Source organism: Chiroxiphia lanceolata, chromosome 2 (assembly GCF_009829145.1).
Source record: "Chiroxiphia lanceolata isolate bChiLan1 chromosome 2, bChiLan1.pri, whole genome shotgun sequence".
NCBI classification, from domain to species: Eukaryota; Metazoa; Chordata; class Aves; order Passeriformes; family Pipridae; genus Chiroxiphia; species Chiroxiphia lanceolata.
In genome coordinates, this window is record NC_045638.1 from 116,365,532 (window position 1) to 116,389,778 (window position 24,247).

General features: G+C 37.3%; 1 long non-coding RNA gene across 1 annotated transcript; it reads right to left on the minus strand.

Annotated features, from left to right (window-relative positions):
• On the minus strand, positions 1 to 24,041 carry LOC116782818. The gene is made up of 4 exons (XR_004355364.1): positions 23,927 to 24,041; positions 13,105 to 13,178; positions 1,890 to 2,015; positions 1 to 431 (listed from the first exon to the last, which is right to left on the minus strand). It is a non-coding gene; the product is annotated as an uncharacterized LOC116782818 (long non-coding RNA).
• Positions 24,042 to 24,247: the final 206 nt, after the last annotated feature.

Below are 24,247 nucleotides of genomic sequence, written 5' to 3' on the forward strand. Positions count from 1 at the left end.
TCAAAAAAGTCATGAGCTCCTCCTATGCTAAAGCATAGTTTATCTTGTAAATATTTCAAAACGTTTTCATTTCACAGAATCACAGAACAGGTCAGGTTGGAAGGGACCACAGTGGGTCATCTGGTCCAACCTCCCTGCTCCAGCAGGGTCATCCCAGAGAGCACTGCACAGGATTGCACACAGATGGGTCTTGAATATCTCTAGTGAGGGAGACTCCACACCCTCTCTGAGCAATCTGTTCCAGTGCAAGGTCACACACACAGTAGCAAAATTCTTCCTCATTTTCAGATGGAACTTCCTGGGCCTCAGTTTCTGCCTGTTGCTTCTTGTCCTGTTGATTGGCACCACCGGGGAGAACCAGGTCCATCCGGCGCTTGGGGTTGTGAATTTCTGAGGATCAATACTTTTTAAATTCACGTGGAGGGCTTCCTCTGAAATAAATGGTGGCATGAAATGTTATAAATCAACACACACAAATGGCCTGCTGTCTAAATCCATGGATAATTTGTAGGTGTGTACATACTGGAGATGGTTGGCTCAGTAAGAATGATGTGTTCTGGCAGGTATTAGAATCATATAAGATATGTACAACACACAAATTAACACATCACTATGGTGATGTAAGACTTGGTCTTCTTCTAATAAGACAAATGTGATGAAAAGGATTTTTCTAATATGTACAGCTCAAAAATATTTTACATCTGAACAATCAGGAAGTACTGGAGTAATGCCATAACCATAGCTAATGTGTAAAATCCTGGGAAAGTAATGATCCATATTAAATTCCATGTGCCAGTTATAAATATCAGCAACAACAGAGAAAGAAGACGTGTTTTATCAGTTGCATTCTTTAAATATAATTATGCACTGCTTAGTATTATGAATGCACATAAATTTGCCTTTCAAGACTTACACGTTTTAGATCTAAAGCCCACTACAAAAGCATGCTGAGAGTCACAGGGAAAGATGAGAGATAACAGGAAGTATTTCAAAGGAACTTTTCTATTTACAGTAGTCTTTTTATTTTAAAATGCAATTAATATGTTAAAGAATTAGACATATAAATACCACCAGATGTTCAAAATGTATCTTCAGCAAGAATACACAAATAAATTATAGTTGGCCAGACAGAAAACACCCTGAAAGTGATATTCACAGGACTGTCATGGTGATAGCTGCAGTGGATAACATTTTTCAGGACAGATTGTTATGACTGTATTTTTTTCACAGCTATATTTGTCAATTTAAGTTTAGCCCCCCTGAAATTCCATTAAGGTAACTAATAAGGTTGGGTGAAGTATAATTGTGTCCTTAAAAAGAAATTTAATTGTGACTTCACTTTTTGAAGCTAATTGTGATAAGTTAGCCAAAGAGAGAGAGAGACTAAGGTCACTATGACATGAATATTACCAGAGATGTCAAAGACCTAAGTTCAAGACCTTTTTTCCAAACTCAACACAAGAAATGAAACTTGGCCTTCTGGTCTCAAATATGTGACCAAACTATGGTGTTATTTGTTTTCAAACTCTTTCTCTTACTCCCCCAATGGTACTTTGAGAATATTTAATTTAAGGAATCTTCATTAATAAGTCTTCTGCATATGCCAGACTCTAAACATGGAAGTTATTTTGTAAGACACAGTCTCACAGAAGTACTTTGATTTTTGCAGAGCTGTAGTAAGACATCAATTTACTTCTACTGTAGTCTGGAATTTATGAGAATTTATGAGATTATTGCTGAGTAACTTGCTCAGGGAGGGGATTTAAAAGCTGGATGGATGGGAGGATGGATGGATGGATGGGTTCCAGTAACAGCAATCCCCCGGGGCTGCCTTGTCAACTCTCCCTGTTATCTAAATGATGTTCAGCTTTCACTAAAACCTAACTCACCTTGTAATTCTGAAAGACTGGTAACCTCTGTCACATGGGAATCTGCTTCTTCCAGGCACTGACCTGAAAGCAGTGCTGCTGCATCCTCCCCGTGCTCTTGCAGGCTCTTTAGTTCCTTTTGTGCCACTAACAACAAACAGATTTGTTAGTTTTTAATTACTGAGAACTGTGTATTTTGGCAATGCAGAGGAAGATGTTGCTTGGTCTTATGTTTCTGGAGTGTTATAGGGTTCCTAAAGAGATGAAGCTTTCCAGGAGTACTTATTGTAGGATTCACAATTTTGGAGGGAGAAATAATGGCTTTTCAATTTCCAAGTGCCCCTTCCATCATTAAAGTTTTATCATAACTCTATATTCTTCAACTGAACTCATTTTGTAAAGCAAACACACAGAAAAAAACCCCCTCACCTTTGATTCAACACTGTGGTTTGCTTGCTTATGTGGGCAATGCATTGCAAAATTTATCCCATTGTTTTGTGCTAAGCTATAAATTTGAAAATATGATTATTTAAAAGCTTCAGTACTGATGTACAGGGTATGGGTTTAACATCCTGCATATTAAAAAGTGAATTTGAGACATTTGGTGAATCTCAGTCATAGTGATACAATTACACATTTTATCTCCTTTTTAGTTTTAACATATGGTTCCATTATGAACACTGTTAGTAGTTTTCTGGTTTTTTTCATCAAACTAAAATAAAATAAAAAAAAAGTAGAAATTGTAAACTTGGAGTTGAAATTACTTCTCGACCAATGAAAAAACTGTTTCTAACAATATTGAGATTTTAAAAGCTTCTCAGGTAGTCTCCTATTTCTGCCCTGGTTGTGTGAGGGATCTTTAGCAGAAGAGAAGCTGTATAAAAACCAGACTCATGTCCACTGTGCCCAGGAATGCACGGCCAGACATTAGTCAACCTGTTTGAAACAAGTACTGAAAGAGGCTGATTCCTCTGGAAATGTACTTCAAGTATTTTTAGTCTGACTACCTATTGATAGTTTTTAAAATGTGTGCTAATGGTTAGTTTAGGTTACTGTATATATAGCTGCAGTGGGCTCTAATGTGTGATTTTATCTATGTAATAGACACGTATATGAGCAAACACAGAAGAATCATTTCACTAGCTAGAATTTTGTCTTTAGTTGCCAATTTTGAACTATCTCTCTAGCTCAAAGAAAAGTATCTATTCAGCAGGTTGTGATAATGCTAAAAAAAACTGTAGCATAGCAATTAAAGGTAGTTGAAGAAAGCGACAATTTTTTATGGTTTAGGGATCTTCCAAGGTGATGAACTAATGTGAATATTGATATGATGTTAAAATTTTCATTTCATTAGTTTATAAACTCAGTTCAGCATTTTTTTTAACGAGAGAAATCATTGGAATAAGGTGCCCAAAAATTACTCTCAACATTGATGCATCACCATCTACTTTAATATGGCCCTGGGCTATGTACCTTTAAGCAGCTTATAGAAACTTCTGGGGTTGTGAGTGTAATTATGGGCATGTAGTGAATACAGATTCATTTTATACAGATGTTTTTGTTCTAGCTTGTGAATATCCACCTCTTCATAAACTTCATAGCGAAACTGGGGATAAACATCGGTCACAGAAGTTTAATGGTGTGAATGGAAGCAAGAAGAAACAGTTAAACAGTGACCATCTATAAAACTCCTGACAATTTTTATTTTTAAAATACCTGTCTTGTTCGTAAAAACTTATGATTCTGACAAGAAAGAACAAAAGTGCTAAGTGTAAGTTAGTAGGAAATATGTAAAAGATGCTATCCTTACCATATGTAAAGAAGTAAGAAAATCTGTGTAAAAATATCCATACTAATGAACCAATTTGAAGGACTGAATAGAAGAAATCTTTATCTGGTTGTACACCACAATAGATGTGACTCCTGCCAAATCTACAGATCTTGCAAAGCTTGCATGGAAGTGAAATTACTGTAGATAGATGGATCCATCTCTTAATAACCTCTCCACAGCGTCTTTTCAGTTTAAAAAATGTTACAGGGGCTGTTCTATATAAGGCATCAGTTTGATAGCTGACATAATTAAATTAGGTTTACAGAGAGGGGTTTTTTTTTGTTGTTGTTGTTGGTTGTTTTCTTTTTGTGGAAATTCTAATACTGACCTACTTCCCACAGGTGTTTAGAATCTGTCATCAAGTTTTCTGCTGAGTTGGCTTTGTTAATTTTAGTGAAAATGTAGCTTCTAAAAGACGTGTTCCAGAAAGCACATCTCTGCAGTACTTTGGAAGGGCTTCATGGCCCTCCTCCTGTTACTCATGGATAAGTAATACAAAGGCAAGACCTGGAAGTGTGATTGTTTTCCAAATGCCATGATAATACATGACCTTCTTTATTTACTTATGTAAAATAGATTTTTTAAAAAATCAAAATAATTGATAGTGGGTTAGAAGACTACACTTTCCAGTAGTCTGTTTATCCCCACAGTTGCAATTTTCATGTGCTAAATTAATGCTGAGCTCTTTCTTCACTTATTAAGCTGAAATTCCTGCTTTACAAAGGGAAAAAAATCAATATATTTTAGAAATGGTTTGAGATCTGGTGTGATTTTATGAGATTGAAATAGGAAAAAGTGAATTTTACATAATGTGAATGTGAATGATTAAAATAGCTCCAAAAAAGCATAGATATTGCCTGATATAACGTTGTGTTGCACATCTCATGTTTTGAACATTTAAGTTCTAGTTTATGGATTCTGTCAGCAGGGAATCTAATGTTAAGCAATATGTTTTAATGGAGTTGCTGTTGTACTTCTCTAATGGGGAGATTATAAAATTATAATTAGTGTAATCCTGCCTCTATTACATCAAATGACAAAAATACCATTTACTTCAGTGGAAACAATATTAATTATGCTGCTGTAATTAACCTTCTCCATCCCTCTTTCAAACTTTCTACTCTCAAATAACCATGGAGCACTTTACAGCTGGCAACAGAGACTAGGGACAGATAAAACAAAATGAAAGAAGGAGATGTAGTTGGTATCAGTGAACAGAGCAACTCTACCACAGGATCCTCAGGAAGGGAGGTTAGAAAATAGGCTAAAATGAGGCAAAGAGGAAAGGGGAGCATCCTGCTTTTCACAGCCTTTGCAGCATCTCTTAGGAATTGTACTGATAGATTGTGCACAAAGTTTCTTTGTGTGTCTTGCTGGAGTCAGCAGAGCTTTTCTGTGAAAAATGTAATGGATGGGGAGTGGCACTGCTGAATAGTAAAAAAAAAAAGAATAAAAAGAAGCAAGACACCATTATTGATCAATATGGCAATGTTACTGACTGTGCTACTAAAGTTAATGTGCTGTTCAGAAACCTCTATTCTGAAGAGGGTAAAAGCAAACTTGGTAACTTGCTTTCTCTGTACACAGTTAGGGAAAAATAGTTTAGAAACTTAACAATAAGTTAGGAATTTCACTTCAGATTTACTTCCGGTTTTAGATTCTGCAGATTAATTTTCTTGCAATTCATAAAATGATCTACCTACTGTGGAAAATAGATTAAATACAAGATGTACTTAGTGACTGTGTACACTTTGGTTTGGTCTTCATCTCACTCACAGGAATACGTTTTCTCTGATGTGCTTTCTTTTTCTTTATTTGGATCTCTCTTACCATTTGATCCATACCTTTAAATGGCCAAAGTACTGCAGGATCAATAGGGTATCGAAAATACAATATTCTTCCAGGATGGAATAGCTGAAGACATATTAAGGTAAAGGGTACATGTAAATTCATGTGCATTTTCTCCTTTCACAAAGCCCAATTTAAATGAGTAGTAAACTGAAGAGTGGCCAAAGCAGTGACCTCTTAAACCCAGTCAGTGGTGAAACCATGGGGTCAAATCACACTCTGACAAGAAAATTGAGCAGAGCCTTCACCTGAGGATGAGAACGCTCATCTGCAAGGGGAGAGAATCTCCACACCTATAAATATTTATGCATTTTGTACAATTATTGTTGAATATAGAACGTGAACATTCATTAGTGCAGGAACCGAAACCCCACTTTCTCTCACCCGAGGTAACTGTTCAAATCATTTAGACTCCAAGGTCACATCCGACCCTCAGTGAAGGCAATGAATATTTCACTCTGCCACACCAAGTGTAACACCTCCTGCAACAGGGAACAAGGAATCTGAGCTACTTTGAATCTAAAATCCTCTAAATTCACATATTTACTGGGGTTTTTTTCAGTTGTTTTTTTGTTGCAGTTTTTTTCTTTTTTCCCCCAAAGAACCATTTGGCCATATGTTTATGCTCCCAATTTGATGATTGTAAAATGTGTATGTTTAAATTACATATAGCCTTTATATTTTCTTTAGCTACCAGTGTCATTATTCAAATATGAAAATGTATCAACCATATGCAGCAACCACTTATATATAATGTTGGACTATATGATATAGATATATGAACAGTATATAGTCTTGGCAACATAGTTACATTATGACTCTGAATCCATAAAAAAAATTAATTAGTTAGCCCAGAGGCTGCATTCTTTCTGAACAAACAGTGCAGGTCTAAATATATCTGATTATGTGACCAGTGTAGTTGCACACTGTTTCAATCAGCATTCTTCTTGCATTTATTCAGAACCTTCACAAAAATTAGCCATGACTTTCTGCAGATCACCACTATTTCATTAACCTTAGCTAAGGTATTTCTTTGAAATATATAATTTGTATATTTCAAGATGTGTACTTCAAGTTACTCCATGTAGCATATTCCAGATTTTGGGAGATTTGATTGGCATTTCAGTTTTAGTATATTTATAGCAATGCCATGGATTAAATCATGGAAATGTAGACTAGATTTCTCTCATAACTTTGTGTCTTCCTTTTACAAACAGTTTAGGAATCCCTATTTGTTATTGCTTCTTTGGACAATCAAATATCCAAATATCTTTGAAACATTTTAATTATACTTATGAAAAAGTTACCACTAAAAGTGCATTTAAGAAAATATACACACATGACTCTATTCATGCATGTTTGTATGAATGCTTATATTTAGAAATTAATTTAAAGTACAATAAAATCAGTGAATAGTTTTCAGTTTCCCATTTGCATTCATTAAACTTCGTATTAACGCTGCTTCTGAGTCACAGCTCGATAAAGGTTACATAGGGATGAAACATTTTTGATACAAGAATAATTTGAGAAATGTCTAACCAAGGTTCCTTTTCTAGTTCTAAAGAATTCTAGATAATTTAAAATGCAAAATGTACATGCTCCTCCTCTTTTGCTTCTATCTGAAATACAGTGGAAAGGTTTTGTTTCATTATTTCTAACCTAGGAGTACTGGAAATTTTGGGATTGTATTTCATTAAATTAATCCTCCTTCTGTTTTATAACCCAAAGGTTTGCTTTTCAGATCAGGCACCTAATATCATTTATTCCAAAACTGATGAGTGTTGTCCAATTACCTATTCTTCCACTTGAACAGTAATTGAGTTCTGCTTAAGGACTCTTGTGCATTGTTTGAATAAGCCTGATGGAGCTCTAAAACATTTCTCAAGGACAGTAACAAGGTGCTGTGCTCATGAGACAGCCCCACAAGCAGAAAGAGAATTAGGAACCACATTTTATCCAAGTGCCACGGACAGCTGGATAGTAAGGATCTGATTCCTCTTAAACCTCTTTTGTATCAGTGGAGTTGCTTGTCATGTAACTTATTGGAGATCTAAAGAGAAGCAGGACCTTTGTGTTTGAGAGCAAACTCTTCTGAGATTTACGGGTGAAATCAAATCCCTCCTCCCAAAACCCACAGAAAGGTGAGCTAAAGAAGAGCAGGGCATGGTAAATTATGATACCACATGTTGCTCACATTTATTCTTTTCTCTTCCAGAGCTGTCCTATGTAAACTACTGTGACAGCTACAATTTTCTTCGATTGCTAAACTGGGAAAGCTGCAGGACTCAACCGTGTACCAGAAATCAACCCTCCCATTTTCTCTGAAAGGGTTATTACCACAGTTAATTACAAGGGTTATTAAGGGTTATAAATAGGTAATGAACTATTTCAGGTGCCATTTCTCATGAAAGTTGGACATGACTTTACTTTGCTCTTGGCTTTAAAATCATAAGTGCTAAAACTGCCTAGTTTTCCACTGGTCTTTTGACACCAGGCAAGATGTCCAGCAGCAAATATGCTGTCAGTCAGTCTTACACAGAAGTTGTCAGCTTTCTTCCACAGTGGGATCAGTGACCTTTCACTGCATGAAGGGAGCTGACATGACAACACATCCTCTATAATTCCTCACAATATATACTTTTTTGCTGCTACAAACATATTGACCTTCTAATCACACAGATATGAGACTGCTGGCAGTGCAATATGTTCACTACTATTTTTTCCTATTGTCCTTTATTAAAAAATATTCTTTTTAAATTTCACATATGTATGTTTAATCATCCAATTGTTTGATAGCTGGCTGTACATTTATTTCTTAAAAAATATATATATATGATCAGGTTATGTATTAATATTAATGAATAATTATTAATAATATTAATACTTTGTGATTACTAATATAATTTTAAATTATTCAGAGAATAGTCTTTGCTCATGTGTTGCATAATTCTAACTTGCCCTAGTTTGCAACAGATTTCTTGGTGATAAGAAATGGCTTATGTTCAAATTCTGAAATTTAGAGATACAGCTCCTGTTTAGATACACAAACCATCATGATTTGAAAAGTGTTAGGCTGTGTTATGTTACACCAGATTTTTTTGACTTGCAGAAAGTGGATACCATGCACGTATGGATGTTTAGAGGTTCCCTGCAGCTTTGTTTCTTTGTGAAGTCTGTCCTCAGACTTCTCAGTGGTATAGGCTAAGCTGGCTTCCTTGCCCCAGTGACCAAGAGGAAACACTTGGAGAAGGATGGAGAAACCATTTTGCTGTGTAGACAAGATAAATTCCCCATGCACCATTTTTCAAGGTAGTGTCCAAAAACGCCTGCTGTGCACCTGGTCCTCGTGTCCTTGCCCTGCTCTTTGCCAGGCTGACCTAGAGTCAGGTGCTGCTGAGCCCAACATTTTATTCCCTCTGTCATTTCCCTGGTGGAAAAGAGAGTGCTGGAGACCAATCCTGCAGCCACTGCTGAGCTGGGCACTCGGCACTGGACAGTGTCAGACCCAGGAGGTCTTAAAATTGTGATTTTTGCCACCCCTCCCAGACTAGGAGGGGTGTCAGCAGTTGCCCACGTGGTTTATGCTGAAAACTGGTGCTGATGTTGATATTATCCCTTTTCAGGAGTGGTTCTTCAGCCAAGCAAAAGGGTAACCTCAAGGGCAAGGTGCAGGGAAGCAAGTGCAGTGCTCTTTGCACAAAGCTGTCTGCTGCGAATTTTTAATCTGTGTCCCACAAAGTTTAACAGAGGAAAAATGTGGCCTCTGTAACATATAACGGGATGATTAAAAAGGAAAACTTCAGAAAGGCTCTCTTTCATTTTGAAATTGTACAGGTTTTCAGAGTTTCTATTTTGATGCTTTTTGAAATCTTCAGCCTCTTACCAGAAGAAGCCTTTCTGAGAAAGGGAATGAGATAATTTGAGCTATTTGGCAAAGGCCTATTATTAAATTATTCTGCTGAAGCCATTTGCATTATCTCATCTAATGTTTGTTGATCACTTTTAACCTCATACCCAAAATTCGCCTAAGAATACCCTGAAAAATATGAATTAGTTTTATTGGTGTGGTGGAAAAACTGACTAGTCATCTGGTTCTGTTATGTATTTCTCTATTTTATGATATGTGGTTATTAATCATAATCCATAAGTGTGCCTTTTCTAGTAATCACCGTGTATTTTTTATTCCTAGAAGTGCACTTTCAGATGGTCACTTCTCTAGTTGAATAACCAATTTAGGTATGCAGGTCTGTGCATTTGTGCTTCTGTTTCTTAGGCACAAGAGAGTGCTTCTAACAGGAATGGCCCAAATAAATTATTTTAAACAACAAATTTCTACAATTCTGGACATAGCATTTAGATTCTCCTGACTAACCTATGTCATCTAAACAGTGCCATTTGGCAAATGGTTCAGATTTTTTTTTTTTGTCAAGATGTCACATGACACAACAGAGAATCTAAAGAAACTAAATCTGAAGCAATATTTCAATTTTCAATTTACAGCTGTATTGGTTTGGGGCTGGGACAGAGTGAAGTTTCTTTGCAGTAGCTCATATAGGGCTGTGATTTGGATGAGTTTTGATAATTCAGGGAGAAGTTTCCCTTACTGCTGAGCAGGGCTTACACAGAGCCAAGACTTGTTCTGCTTCTCATACCACCCGACCAGCGAGTCACCAGGGGGGTACAGGGAGCTGGGAGAGGACCCAGCCAGGATAGATGACCCCACCTGAGCCAAGGGGTGTCCCAAACCATCATGCTCAGCATGTAAAGGCGTAGGAAGAAGGAGGAAGTGGGAGATTTTCAGAGTGATGGTGTTTGTTTTCCCAAGTCACTGTTACGTGTGCGGGAGGATGGCTGAGCACCTGCCTGCCCATGGGAGGCAGGGAGCGTATTTCTTGTTTTGCTTTGCTGGCACATCCAATTTGCTTCAGCTGTTAAACTCAACCCCCAAGTCTTCTCACTGTCACCCTTCTGATTCTCCATCCCATGGGGGGAGAACGAGGGAGTGGCTGGGTGGGGCTGAGCTGCCGGTTCATGACAACCGTGAAGATGTCCCAAAACTGTAACCGGATAATCCCAGTACCTATTGTTCACTTGCCTGAGGAATTTATTTGTCATCTGCAGTCTTTGAAGCCATTCATACTCCTGCCAGGTTTTGCTAGAGTCAGCAAAGTTTCTGGGTGCTGTTGTTTCCAACGGAGCTGGCACACTGAGCGGATGAACAGGAAATGCACATACGTGTGCTGGAGGATCTGTCACGTGTGAGATGTAGGCTGTGTTCTCTCTTCTGGTGTGTAAACATCCCTCGTTAAATATTACACTTTATCAGGATTTATTTTGTTTGCTTGGGTTTTAGGGGAAGTAGGGGAGGGGAACACCTTCTCTGCATTTTCTCAGTCATCAGTTTTTCATAAAGAGCTTTATCCTTATTAGAACTAAAGCGTCTTTATTTCTCCACAGCTCTATAGAGGTTTCTTAACTTAAGAGACAGTCCCATTTTCAATATAATATTTTTCCTGTACTATCTGCTATTGATTTTTCTCTTATTTTAAACTTTCCTTTTTTTTACAGGCAAAGTAATTTTTCAGATTCAGAGGAGCAAAACATTTTGTGGGTGAATAATTCCAAGCATAGCATAAGGACTTTCTGCTGAACTTGCACGTAACATATTTTTTAAATTCTCCTTTATTTCTTCCACAATTTTCTTACTTTGTTATTTTAGTACTTCTTTTGCTTCCTTTCACGAATACCTGTTTGGATAAGCACGTTTTCTGCCTGTTCCTATTTATTATCCTTTGCGAGGCCCTGATTCAGTAGTTTTCATAAATGAATATCAAACTTAAACTAAACTGCACTGCTAAACTCCATGATTTCACAATACATTCACAATCACAAGATATTTATGAATCAAGTCTGCAATTCTATAATTTCTCATTTAGAAGCTGCCTTTGGTCATTTCATTTTTTACCATCTTCTATCCAGCTGCAACTTTTCTTATCAAATTTTGTTGCCTTTTCTTTCCTCTGTGCTTCTTTATACTCCCTTTTTAAATTTAAAAAAAAAAATTCTTTGGTGCATTTTAAAATGTTTTTGTATTATTTTGTTTGCACTGCATCTAGAATTATGAAGGTTCCAGGGTCCAAGATGGAACAATGGTGAATGCTTGTCTTTGTCCAATTGCCTTCAGCTGTGGATATTTTCCCAAGAAGATTATTCTGTATCTAACATACTCTGATCTTCCTATATCCTTTTTCCCTCCCTCCTTGCTTTAAAATATGGAGGCTTTAAGGCATATATGATCTATCCATTTCTGGTTTTCTTCAATAGCATAATTATAGACCTATGAATCATGTAATTCTGGCACGTTAATGGAGTGAACTACCACATTTAAAAGAATAGATATTGTTGGGCTACGTTCAGTGTAGGTATCCTCCTACTTGAAATAATCTCTGTGAGTTTTGATTAGTAATTATGAGACGGTTGACTTCATAATTATGCAGATTTTTTTTTCAGCTGTAGAAAAAATATTGTATTGCTTCCAATAAATTTGCAGAATCTTCATAAATAAAGATAGTATCTCATATAATCCGTAGTATATACATGCACTTGTGTGTGCAACACCTGAAATAATTCTGCTGACACTGCTGGTAAGTTTTGAATTGCTTGGTTGTTTAGTTCCAACAGACTTCTTTATAAATGCAATACAAAATTTTCTAAATGTAAAAATGAAGACCCTTCAGTATAAAACACTCTATTATTTGGGGCAAAACTGGTGAAACGCTTTTTTGCAGTGCTGGGCTTTCAGTACTACTCTCATTATAGACTTCAGAGAGGCAATCCTACATAATTGTTCACGAACAGACTCAGTAGAAGCAATTAATTCACTAATAATGTCAGTAGTCAGGGTCTTTTAAAATGGATCCCAAATCTCCAGAGGAATAAATGTCAATATCTAATACCCCTTTGTCTTACAATAATAAATTTTCTGTAACAAAAAGTGGAGGACTATTGAATAAGTCTGTGGGTCAAAATCAGAGCAGCCAACTAATGCAAATCTCTCATTAAGCATGTGACTTTTGCTTAATTATAATAATTTCATTATAATAATTTCATTTGGGTAGGTTTGAATAACTTTTTTCAGTTACAAGTGTTTTGTCCTCCAATTCTGTAAAAAATTTTTCAAAAGTATTTACTTTCTGCAGTAATAAAGGTTTGATGATTTTCTAGTTAAAAGGGTATAAAAATCCAAAAGCAAAAATATTTGTTTTTTAAATTCTTCGTATAAGCTCCACAATGAAAGTGATGCTATTCACAAGTTTAAATTATTATCCAGTGACATTAAAAAAACAGGGCTATACTATGACCTGTGAATAGTATAGCTTGAAAAGATTAAATCCTTTCAGGTAGAGTTGTGCTACTGTGTACAAATCTCTTACTACAAAAATTATATATACTGGTTGCACATAGGTTTACAAGACAAATTAATTGCATAGATCAGAATTTATTCCAAAAGAAGAAGGAGTAAAGAAATTTTTCTTACAGGATTTAAATGATGAGTACCTTATTTTAATAATATCTTCAGAATCCTTTAGATTGGTTTAAGATTCTGGTAATTTATGGGCCAATAACCATTTCTAAATAAAGGAATTAAAAAAAAATAAAAATTGTGAGATAAAGACCAAAGAGAGAAATCAAACCATGGGGGTTTACTGGTAAATATTATCTGAAAGAGAAAGGGAGAGCCAATGATACTGCAAGTAAAGAAGTTTTCAAAATGAGCAAAATCCTCTGGATGGGATGATGAGGAACCATGTGATGCATTATTTATTATCTAGGGAGACAATTCACCACTATATCATCCATAAATGCACATATAAGAGTTTGAGGCATAGAGGGTAAAAGGGCCTATTACCCTTCCTCATGCTTTAGCTGTCATTATGGGCTGCCATTGCATCCACTTACCCATGTTTCACTTTAATGAGTGCACAGAGATGAATAACACAAACAACTGAATGAGGCTACAGTCTACCGAGTAAAGATAGTTAACATTTTTGTATTAAAGATACCCAAAGAAAGGATTTATGTTCTTACTTGTGGTGGACCAGATCTCACCTACTAACCATGTGTTGCAAAGTGCTGCAGCCAAAATACCTAATCTGACCTGGTTAATAGGATTATTATCGTGGTCCTTCAAAAATTGCCTCTTGTACATTCTTGCATCTTTCACTCTTTTCTGTTTGCCATATCTGCAGTACTACTGGATCCACTTCTTACTTCTCTGTCATAGCATCCTACTTTTTTTCCTAAAATTCCTTACTGCTTATTTAGAGTTCACTTAAACTTTGATGTTCACACCAGGACTGGAAACATTTAGAATATGCTAGTCTACTGGAATTGGCCAATATTTGTTTCTATTTCTAAATAAATATACAATAGTGGCTCTGGTTTTGTTTGGGTTTTTTTCCCCTTTTTCAGCTCAATCTTGATTTCCTCTGCAAAACAGGTGAAGAAACTCTACTCAACAGGTGTGAAAACTGGTTGACATTGATAAGTAAATACCTAAGCCAGTGCTATATAATGTGAGCCATGCTATAGCAAGAGACAACCTCAAAGGCAGAGGGTTGCTTTGTTGGGCTTAGATGCTGAAAGGAATTTAAAAGCTAGTGGGAAAAAGCAGCCTAGAAGCTTTTTGTGGCCCTTGCTGCTTCTTTTCCAGTTCATCTCTTTGAAGGGGTACCAGCAGCATGTCTTTGTTTCACCAACACAAAGAGCCATTTTCAGTGTTGCTTTCCAGCTCCCAGAGCTGAGTGGGAAGTAGCTGGGCACACAGGGAAAAGGAGAAGCACATCTCCACCACCAAGCTGGTGGCTTGCTTACAGGACTCCTTGGTGCATCTCCGGACCTGGACTAGAGAAAGGTAAGAGTGACCTAGACTTGCATGCTCTTGTAAAATATTGGCCATGAACATTTGTAAAGACTCAATTTTACATTCTACCTGAAATTACTGTATTTTTAGTGTGTGGTTTCACTGTTTCAGACCCAGAATAAATTTATTATCAGTGGTTGAAATAACTTTGAAGCAGATACGATTTGCAATGTGCCATTTAAACAGATTCCTTAGCTATTCATTATTGAGAGGCTGAAGCACTGATGCTGCTACTTATTTCCTGAGCTATGAGCTGTTCTTTCTGTCTGATGTCTCTTTGAGGCTTTGTAGCACCTCCTGCTGTAGTTTTGAACACAAAAGCTTCAGCTGAAATGAAATTACTCTGTGAATTAAAAAGGAAGCACCAGATTTGAAACAAAACAGGCCAGAAAAATTTTATTCCACTGTAGGTTATATGTATTTAAACTTGTGTAGTGTGCTTAAAGAAGGATTCATAGAGACTCACTACTTCCCTTGATACTGTAAAATATACATCTTGGACTCAGATATACTTAGATACTGAACAATGAGAACCACCAACTACCTTGAATGAACTGCAAATAGCTATCTAAATGATTGTTCAAATCCAGCTGATGTGAAAACATTCCCATTTGTTAGCAGGGGAAAACTGAGAGACTGGCTTATATAACATCTCCAAGTGTTTGAAAATTTAATTTTTATTTCTTGGTCTCTCAGGCTGCCAGTTAAAAACAACCCAGCAGACAAGAACATAGCAAAAATAGGAGCATTCAGGCTGCATGGTGTAGAATAATGAAAGCAATTTAGATACATCTGGGATAATGCCACATTAACTGCATTAGTGAAGCATTTTCTCCCATAACATAATCTGTCAATGGCCTAGTCTAACTGGCAGAATAAAACTTCTTGTCAATTTTATTTTTGCATATCCATATTTTCTCTAACAATGGTTTTTCTTTGTGAATTTGTGTGTTACATCGCAGCCTGCACTCTTACTGCTTCCTTGTGAAAATTCAGACCTTTTGCATATGTTTTATCTGTGCTTTTTCACCATACATATTCAGAGAGCTCTTCTATACACACCTCTACAGCCTGCTTTGAGACATAGACAGAATTAATGTTCCTCTGGTAGGAGAAAGCCTGGGCTTTGCAGACATACACATAAAAGGTTATCTGACTACTGGAAGGAGATAAAACAAGTACCGTGTTATAGGTTTGCCTTCCTTGTTCCCAGGTTGGCTGAAAAGCCAGGAACAACATATGTCATGTCACTTGTGTTAAACCTCTAGCTATACTCCCAAGCAATGGCTGGAAATGGTTAACACGGATCTGCTTGGAATCAGGGCATCTTTTCTCCATGCCATCCAGAAGCAAGGAACTGTCTTTGCAGCAAAAAAGGATTAAGAGAAGAGTCAATCTGTTAACAGGCTAGAGAATGCCACCTCTTCACAAACACTGAAGATCTGTCCTCAAGGTCTTCAAATACTTTGAATTCTTTGACAGAAATCACTCGACAAGCTCCTGACATTGCCCCATACACTTCACCTAGCGGCTTTGGAGAAAGCTGGTAAATTCTTAAAAGCTGAGGCTCTTCTGCCCTTATCAATGATACTTCACTGTAAAGGCAGTACAGGTAATTCATCAAATAGGTATTACAGATAATTCCTGTCTTTCTGATACCCTGTCTTGACCTTTAGGACACGTATACCTGTTGTTACAAATAACAAAAATGATGCAACTGGTGAAGATCAATAGAAAAATTAGCCAAAATTGGGATGTCATGCCAATTAGTTTTTCCAATAACACCTTTGCAACACAACTGGTGTGAGGTATGCCCTGAAAAAGAGCATAAGATACTGAGCACCAAGAAAATGCCATTGGGAAAGATCTGCAGCTGTGAGCAGTAATTGGTAATGTGCTATCATCAAACCCCACATGGTCACATATGCAGAGGGAGATTCATAGCATATCAAGTGTAAAATGAAAGCTGTGATATAGCAAACATGAAGCCAAAGGAATATTGGTCAATATGCTGAAGCTGCTGGCTGAAGCAGTCTCCAAAATGTTTTTGACTTTGAAAATAAAAGGAGAAAACTGGAAAAAAATAGTGTCGTAGTTAGGGGAAAAAGCTGATGTAGAGAAATATTCCACAGAAATGAGGTGCAGATGCTGGAAAGCTGGATCATTATCAGTGAGTAATACCACAGTGTCAGTACTCTCACAAGCATGAAAATGATATACATCATCACTAATCCCTATGGATTTATCGTGTCACATGGTCAGTCTACATTCCTCCATCTCCATCAGGCAAAGGCTGCGGACACTAACCAATAAAGCTGATGTCCTTCAGTCACAGTGAATGGGTGAACGAGGAACACAGTAACATCATGGACTATAATGGTGTATTAGTAGGCTAAGACACATGAAATATGTGCCAGTATAAAGTATTAAAATAATTATGAAGAGTGGTTCTGCACAGCCAACACCAGATGCTTTGATTCTGGTTCCTAATCTGTTTGAAACACAAGGCTGTGTCACATAGAAGTGTGGCCCTGCACATTGGCAAGGTGCCCAGAGATTGTGAATGCTGAGAGTGAGAATTTCTCTCTCTCTTTTCTTGCTTTAAATAGTAGTCACAGATATTTCCTTCCCTCTCAATCAATTCTCCTATATGTTGAAAAAAATTAAGGCTGTGTCCCTAAAAGAAAAGAGTTACTCAGATTTCGGAAAGAAAGAAAGAAAAAGGTCATAGATATCAGCTGGTCCTCTGGCATTTCCAGCATCATTCTGTCTGCCAAGCAGAGAGTGGATGGTAAGATTTGGAAGATGTATGGAGGTCCCCAAGTGGCTACAGGAAGGGTCCATTTTTCCTTTGTAGTTCCTTGGCTGAGTCAAGGAATGAAGAACAACTGACTGTCTCGAAAATCTCTGCTTCAGTGATGCTGGGTGTAGTTTTCTATTCTCTTGATCAGGGAATGAATACTTGGGAATTTTTGTATTTAAGCATAAATCCACACACTGTGACTTTTGGAAACACCATACTATACAGAGAGAACAAGAAAATCCAGTTACTTGAAACTGCAAATGCTTTTAATCATAATCTTACTCCTCGGTGATGTATCACACTGTGTATAATGAAGGTTACCTGGTCAAACTCGGGGCAATTTGCATGGTTTTGAAAGCAACTGGGTGAAACTGGGGAAGAGGAGAGGACTCTTCCTTGGAAGAGGAGGGACTTTGTGAGAAGAGCAAGACATCTGTGTATGTTTGATGTGGAAAGGGCAAGGCCACCTCAGTTGTATTTCTTCATTTCTCTTGTGTCTCACCTGCAAAAGTGTTTACAAATCAGAGGCAAAATTATAGTCAATAAAGCCATAAACATAGAAAGTGCTGTCTAATATCAGGAATGCTGAAAAATCAGTTTCTAGCCACCTCTCAAACTTCACAAGTCAAATCAATTGATCTTTTTGACCTTAAACTCCCTGTGATTCAGTAACCCCTCTTTAAAATGTATATAATACTAAATACATCCCCATCATTTTGGAGGGGTGAAAGTCTGGGAAAATAATTTGGTATTTGGGAAACCATCACATAGTAGAAATGTGTGAATTAAGTTTCTGTTTTTAGAACAGTGTTTGAAGAGTGTGCCACTAATAATAGCTGGAACTACACATAGAAAATGAAGAGAAATAAGAGATTGAGAAGCTTTTGGTAAATGATTTCCATCCAAGCTGTGCATTGCATGAGGAGGTAGGGGATTCATTAGCTTTTAATGCTTGTGATTTTAAGTCTAAGGAGTATCATAAGCATGAGGACTGAATTCCAATTACACAAATGTAATTTTCAAATAATTAGCAATGTAAGCTGATAATGCTTTTAAATGTCATTTCATGGTTATGTACATATGCATTCATGTTTGTGCATGTGTGTTGACAGACACAGTTACAAATCATACTCAGCTATCAGTGAATACCTCTTTAGGGCTCTGAGGCATTGTTACATGGGGATATCTTGGGAATATCAAGCTTTAATTTTTCATGTATTTGCAGAAGATTTCTTTCTATTAATTTTTGGCTTTAGTCACATAGTTGGAAGTAGAGTTTCATCTGTAATGTAATTTACATCAGTTGTGCAAAATTGTTGTCAAATGACCTTGTTAATATGGCAAATCACATATAAGAGAGGCTATTTAAATGAGATCTAAATGTTTAAATAGCTTAAAATCTTAGGATTAATAACATTCAAAATGTTGACTGTGCTACTTGAGACTTATAACCTTTCTGGAATGGATCCTTAGTTAATTATCTCTAAAACCAGCCTTTTAAAACATTATGCTGTGTCTAGAGATTGATATTTAACTTTTTTTCTATTAATCATATTTAGTTTTAAGATTTGGAAAGGTAGTCCTCTAAGGTTCAGCTGACATTTAGACAATTATGTTGAGACTTAGCATTGATAGATTTTGGTTGCTTAACCCTTCTTGTCAGCAGTTCTGTATTTTATGCAGACCTTGCTGGTGTGGCAATGGCATTTAAAGCAGAGTTCATTTATTTTAACAGAACAATTCTTGTCCTTACAGCTATAGCAGTTATGACCATTATCCTAAAACAAAGCAGTATGAAGCTGTAATCAATCTATAGGAAACAGTTTCACATGCAGGCATATGCACATCTCTTGTGAAAACTGATGGTATTAAACCGTAGGCTTTTTATTATGAAACCATTATATCTGCTTCCCTTTTTACAAAAAACGGGAACAAAACCCACCAACACCAAAAAAACCCCAAAAAACACTAAAGTAGAAAACTTATTTTTCAGTGGTTAAGTTACTCCATGACTCTGTTGAAGGCTACAGGAAAAAATCTTCATGATATGGATTCAGGAAACTGGGGGTATTTAACCTATGGCAAGGTTTCTGTCATGCTTCTTTCAGGAGAGAAGAGCTCTTATTCTAGCTCCATCCTAACTCACTGTTTCTTAAAGGAATATTTTTGAGGGGTGTGGGGAAGATAATGTCAATTAAGATGACCAAAAATACAACACCTGGATTTTTGTCTCTTTAAACGAGCTGGTATTTTTGTGCTGTCAATGTGTCACCACCATTTAAACAGCAATGCAAGTCCTTTCTCTGTTTCTGTGCAGTAGGAGAAACCTTTGATGGCTGTGTCATGAACTGGAACTAATCTAGCATAATATAAAGTAGAAATAGTAAAATGAAAGTTGTCAATAAATTGGTGACAGACAGAGGGAGAATGAACTGCTTGTTTGGTGTAAATGCTGGTTTCAATTCATCAGCCTATGCTTTTTTTTTTTCTTTGAGAGATCAGAAATGGACTGAAAAATGCTAATTTATATATAAAGAAATTCTAAGATTAATTAACATTTTAATGCCTCTGAAGTTTTAAAAATAATAATCAGTAGATATTAGATAACGTATAGAACATATTAATTATTTTTCTAAGATTACTCACTTTTCTAGACATTGTCCTCTGAATTTTTTAATGATGGTATCTGAAGGTCGTTTGTGAACAATTCATGTGACAATTCAGAGCTAATAAAGAGCCTCATGTGGAATGAATTCCACCTGCTCCCTTTTTGCAAGAAAGCATCTTTCAATATCCACATCACAATAGTGTTTATCACGTTTCAGACCGATGCAGTCAGACTTTATACAGGAGAACCTAAACAGGGCATGAGAATTACTGTCTAGTTTGTGTTCTGCTCTCAGAAGCTTTTCCCTGAATGCTCCTCATTTCTAATCCGTGTCTCATAAACATTTGTCTAAGTACCAACACCAGGTTCTCCTGGGGAGGAGGGCAGAGTAATCTTTTCAGTAGACCACATCTTTTTTCAGTGGTAGTGTCCTGTCTTTGTCTGGGATGGACTTAATTATCTTCCTGGTAGCTGGTGCAGTGCTGAGTTTTGGAGTTCATATGAGAATAAAGTTGGTAAGAGACCAATGTTTTGGTTGTTGCTGAGCAGTGCTTACTCTAAGACTTTTCAGTGTCTCATACTCTGTCAGTGTGGAGAAGCTGGGAGGTGGCATGGACAGGACAGTTGACCTGAACTGGCCACAGGGATATTCCATACCAATACCCAATCCTGGAGGGGAGTTAGCTGGAAGGGCTGACTCAGGAACACACTGAACAAGTGTGGTGAACAATTGTATTGAGCATCACTTGTTTCTCTTGAGTCTCTCTCTCCTTTTTGTTGCTACTAGGATTTTTATAGTTTATTTTGTATCAATTATTTAACAGTAAAATTATTTAACAGTAAAACCCAAAAGTTTTATCTTTTTTTGACTTCAATTCTCCTCCCAGCTGGGGAGATGAGGGGGTTGTTTGAGCAAGTGGGTGTGTGGGGCTCAGTTGATGGCTGGGGTTAAACCACGACAGGTTGGAAGGACCAAGTGCAACCATTTCCTCCTTCTAGAGGACTTGACTTGTATGAATGCATGGATTGACATAATGCTCAGTAGGCCCAGATGGAAAACCTACAGTGTGCCAAACAGAATGCAGTATGTGTGTAAAAAGCACTTGGCTGCACAGGTAGGGGCTGCTGCTGACACCACTGCTGGTGCTCAGCTCCTTGGTAGCCTTTGTCCCCAGCCTCTCCTAATTCCTAGCAGCCTTTTCCAGTCCAAACAGAAGAACACCCTTTATATTGCCATTTCTTTTCCCTCCCTGTGCCCAACATAACAACCAGACTGAACTGTGCCTGTCATCTTCCTGGGGACTAACGGGCTCCCCTGCATCGGGATGGAAAATGAAGGGAGAGAGTGGGTGGTTGTATGAAGGGAGGCTGCTCCACAGGTGGGAGCTGCTGCCCACATGGAGGGAACTTTTATGTGTGTGTGTGTGCAGGCTGCAGCCTCCCACAGGGACAGGAGGTGGGATGCTGCAGTCTGTATTAAGTTCCTGCAGGCACCACTCCCAGCCTGCCTGTTTTAGGGGAAATATCTAGAATAACAAAAATAGTCCTGTCCTAAATTAATGTCGTAAAGGACTGATACTTCTGTGACTTAAAATCTGATGTTAGGTGGGATTCAGATTTGTGAGAGCATGCTGGGTTGTATTCAGGGGCACCAGGGAAGAACCTGGCCTTTTATGTTGCTCATACAATTCAGTAGTTGGTATATCCTGTGCTATATATATACTGTTGATATATGCTTTTACAAATGGTAAATTCCTGGACCTATGTGACAGCAAAGCAAACAATAAAGGATGTAAGGAGCTAAAATATAGAATAGGTGCCAGGATTACTCATCCTTCTCCCACTCTCTGTTGGTTATACTTTCCTTTAAAGGTAGAAGCCAATGGTAAATTTTAATGGCTTTTTCCTTCCTATTTTTAGATTTATAGGTAGAACAGACTAGCAAATATTTCTAAGTTTTAGTGCTCACAGAAAGTTCCAAATGAACAGTCCTTGAGAATAAAAGCTGTAGCTCAGGCAGGATGTGTATAAGCTTCAGGCCTCTGTGATGTGGTTCAGATCTTTCTGCAGAGCACCAGTAAAAGTATAAATTAATGTTAACAGTTTTATGGTGTGGGCTCTTGCACCTTGAGAACTATGCTAAGACCATTTATTCACCTTATCTGATGTTCTGAATAGTTAAATGGACTGGGTTTTTGTTCTTTTAGTGCTTACTAATCCCCTCAATCACTCAGTCCTTCAGCATCAAAAATGACCATTTTTCTGCAGACTGATACAGTAGTGTATTTATGATTCACCATATTCACGTAAAATGTACAATCTTGACAGATGGTCATATTTACGAGATTCTACATTTCCAGGTTACCAAACCACACCATTTGTTTGATTCTCCCTTTCTGTATCACTCTGAAGTGCATGAGATGTGTACTTTGTTCGTGCATGGTAAAATGCAAGGAGGACTGGCTGCAGCTACTCAAAAAATTCCATCTGAGTTTGTTTGCAGTCAGTGACTGCTATTTTGGGGAGGAAACCTGTTTCCACCTGAACTGAGGGAACATTTTGTGAGGGGGAAAAAAAGTTTTCTATCAAACACTGACTGTTTAAAAAAAAAAATAAGAATTACTTGGAATCCTTTATATGAGCTTTCATATGACCTTTACTGAGGATAGTTGCTTTTATTGTCATTTCCTTCATCCTGTTGTGCTATACAAACCAAATTTACAGGTGGTGACCCACCTGCCCAGTCAGCATTAGAAATTCCTTGTGGGAAATGCTGTACTATCATATGGGGAAAATCCATTAATGATAACAAGGACTTGTATTCAAAGACAAAACAAGCCTACAAGTGTGTCAAACTATGAGAGGGAAAGCATGGATAGCCATGGTGAAAACACAGTATTACAAGCTCAGTTTAATAGCTTTGAATCATTTAAATGTATAGAGTTTGTTCATGTGTCTGACCTTGTTGTGATTAATGTTCAGGTCTAGAACTACAAATAATATTCCCCTTTGCTCCACAGGAGGCTTCTTCAGCTTCAGTTTTGGAGGGCATGTGCTTGCCAGTGCATAATTTCTAAGGGGGTGTTGCTTGATCTAGTGCCTTAGTCATACTTCAGGCGTTCCTATGCTATTCCAAGAGCATAGGAAAAGAGGCAGGAAGCCAGGTGTCATGTATTAGAGACCTTGTCTCACTTTGGATGACACCTCTGGAATGCAACGTTTGGCACATTTCTTGCATCAGTAAAAGGGAAATTGGAGAACAGTGTGATCTTCTCACAGCTCATATTGCATCCTGACTTTTGGGAGGACAAACAATTGCTGAGCAGGTGAAGGTGTTAACAGCCCTGCAATTTTTTTTTCCTGTCAAGTGGTTTATTTCAAAATAAGGGAAGCAGTGAAAGTTACCAATTATGCTTATTGTTTAACAAGTACCTGAATCAGTTCCTGAGTCCTTGGAGATGATGTATACCTTTATAAGTGCATAATTTGAATACAGATTTGAAGAATTGCTTCTAGATTTACCAGAAGTAAAACTAATTTGTTTGAGTTTATTCTTTCCTCTATAACTTAGGCTCTGGATGCCATATAATTTGTAATAATGAGTCCTTATAACTATGATGCATTGAGTAAGTAAGTAAGCAAGCACACATTCATAACTGAGTTTACCTTTTCCACAGTACCCCAGTTCTTTGCACGATCTACACTAAATATATGACATGCTCAGATAAACATGACAAAACCCACTACCCCCAAAGAAAAATAATCCTCCCTTATCCAGGATCAACACGTGTCTTTCTAGTGAAATTTTACCTACTACTTGGCCATAGCCAGAAACAGTGTCCCTACTTTGTTCAGAGGTGTGTTTCTCTGAAGGCAGTTTGAGTTATTCCATTAGAAAGTAAGGTGAAAATCAGTTTTCTACATCCCGGGAGCCAAATACATGCTGTACACCTTCTACACTTAATGGTCTATCAGTAAGAATTTCCCAAAGGCAATTCAAATGGTGGAAAAAATTAGAGAGGAGGATAGACAGCAGTTTCCTTACCTAAGTTACAGCCTGTTGGATGTTTCACAGCCAGAAGCTTGGCACTACTGCGATGTATTGCAAACAGCTGGATATTGCTTTCTTTGAAAACTGCCTCTGTAATTAATTTTCCTTCCTAAACACATTTTGTTTAATCATTGAGGGGCGAGTTCATTACTCGTTTATCCAGATTGCTGAAGCAAAAAGATGGGGCAACTGTGCAAAGCTTTAGGTAGCAATATAGTATTTTTTGAATACCGTAAATCTAAGGAGACACTGTTTAGTCATGGTAGACAAAATTATTAAGGTCTAAAAGGGAACTCTCTCACTTCTATCTCAAAT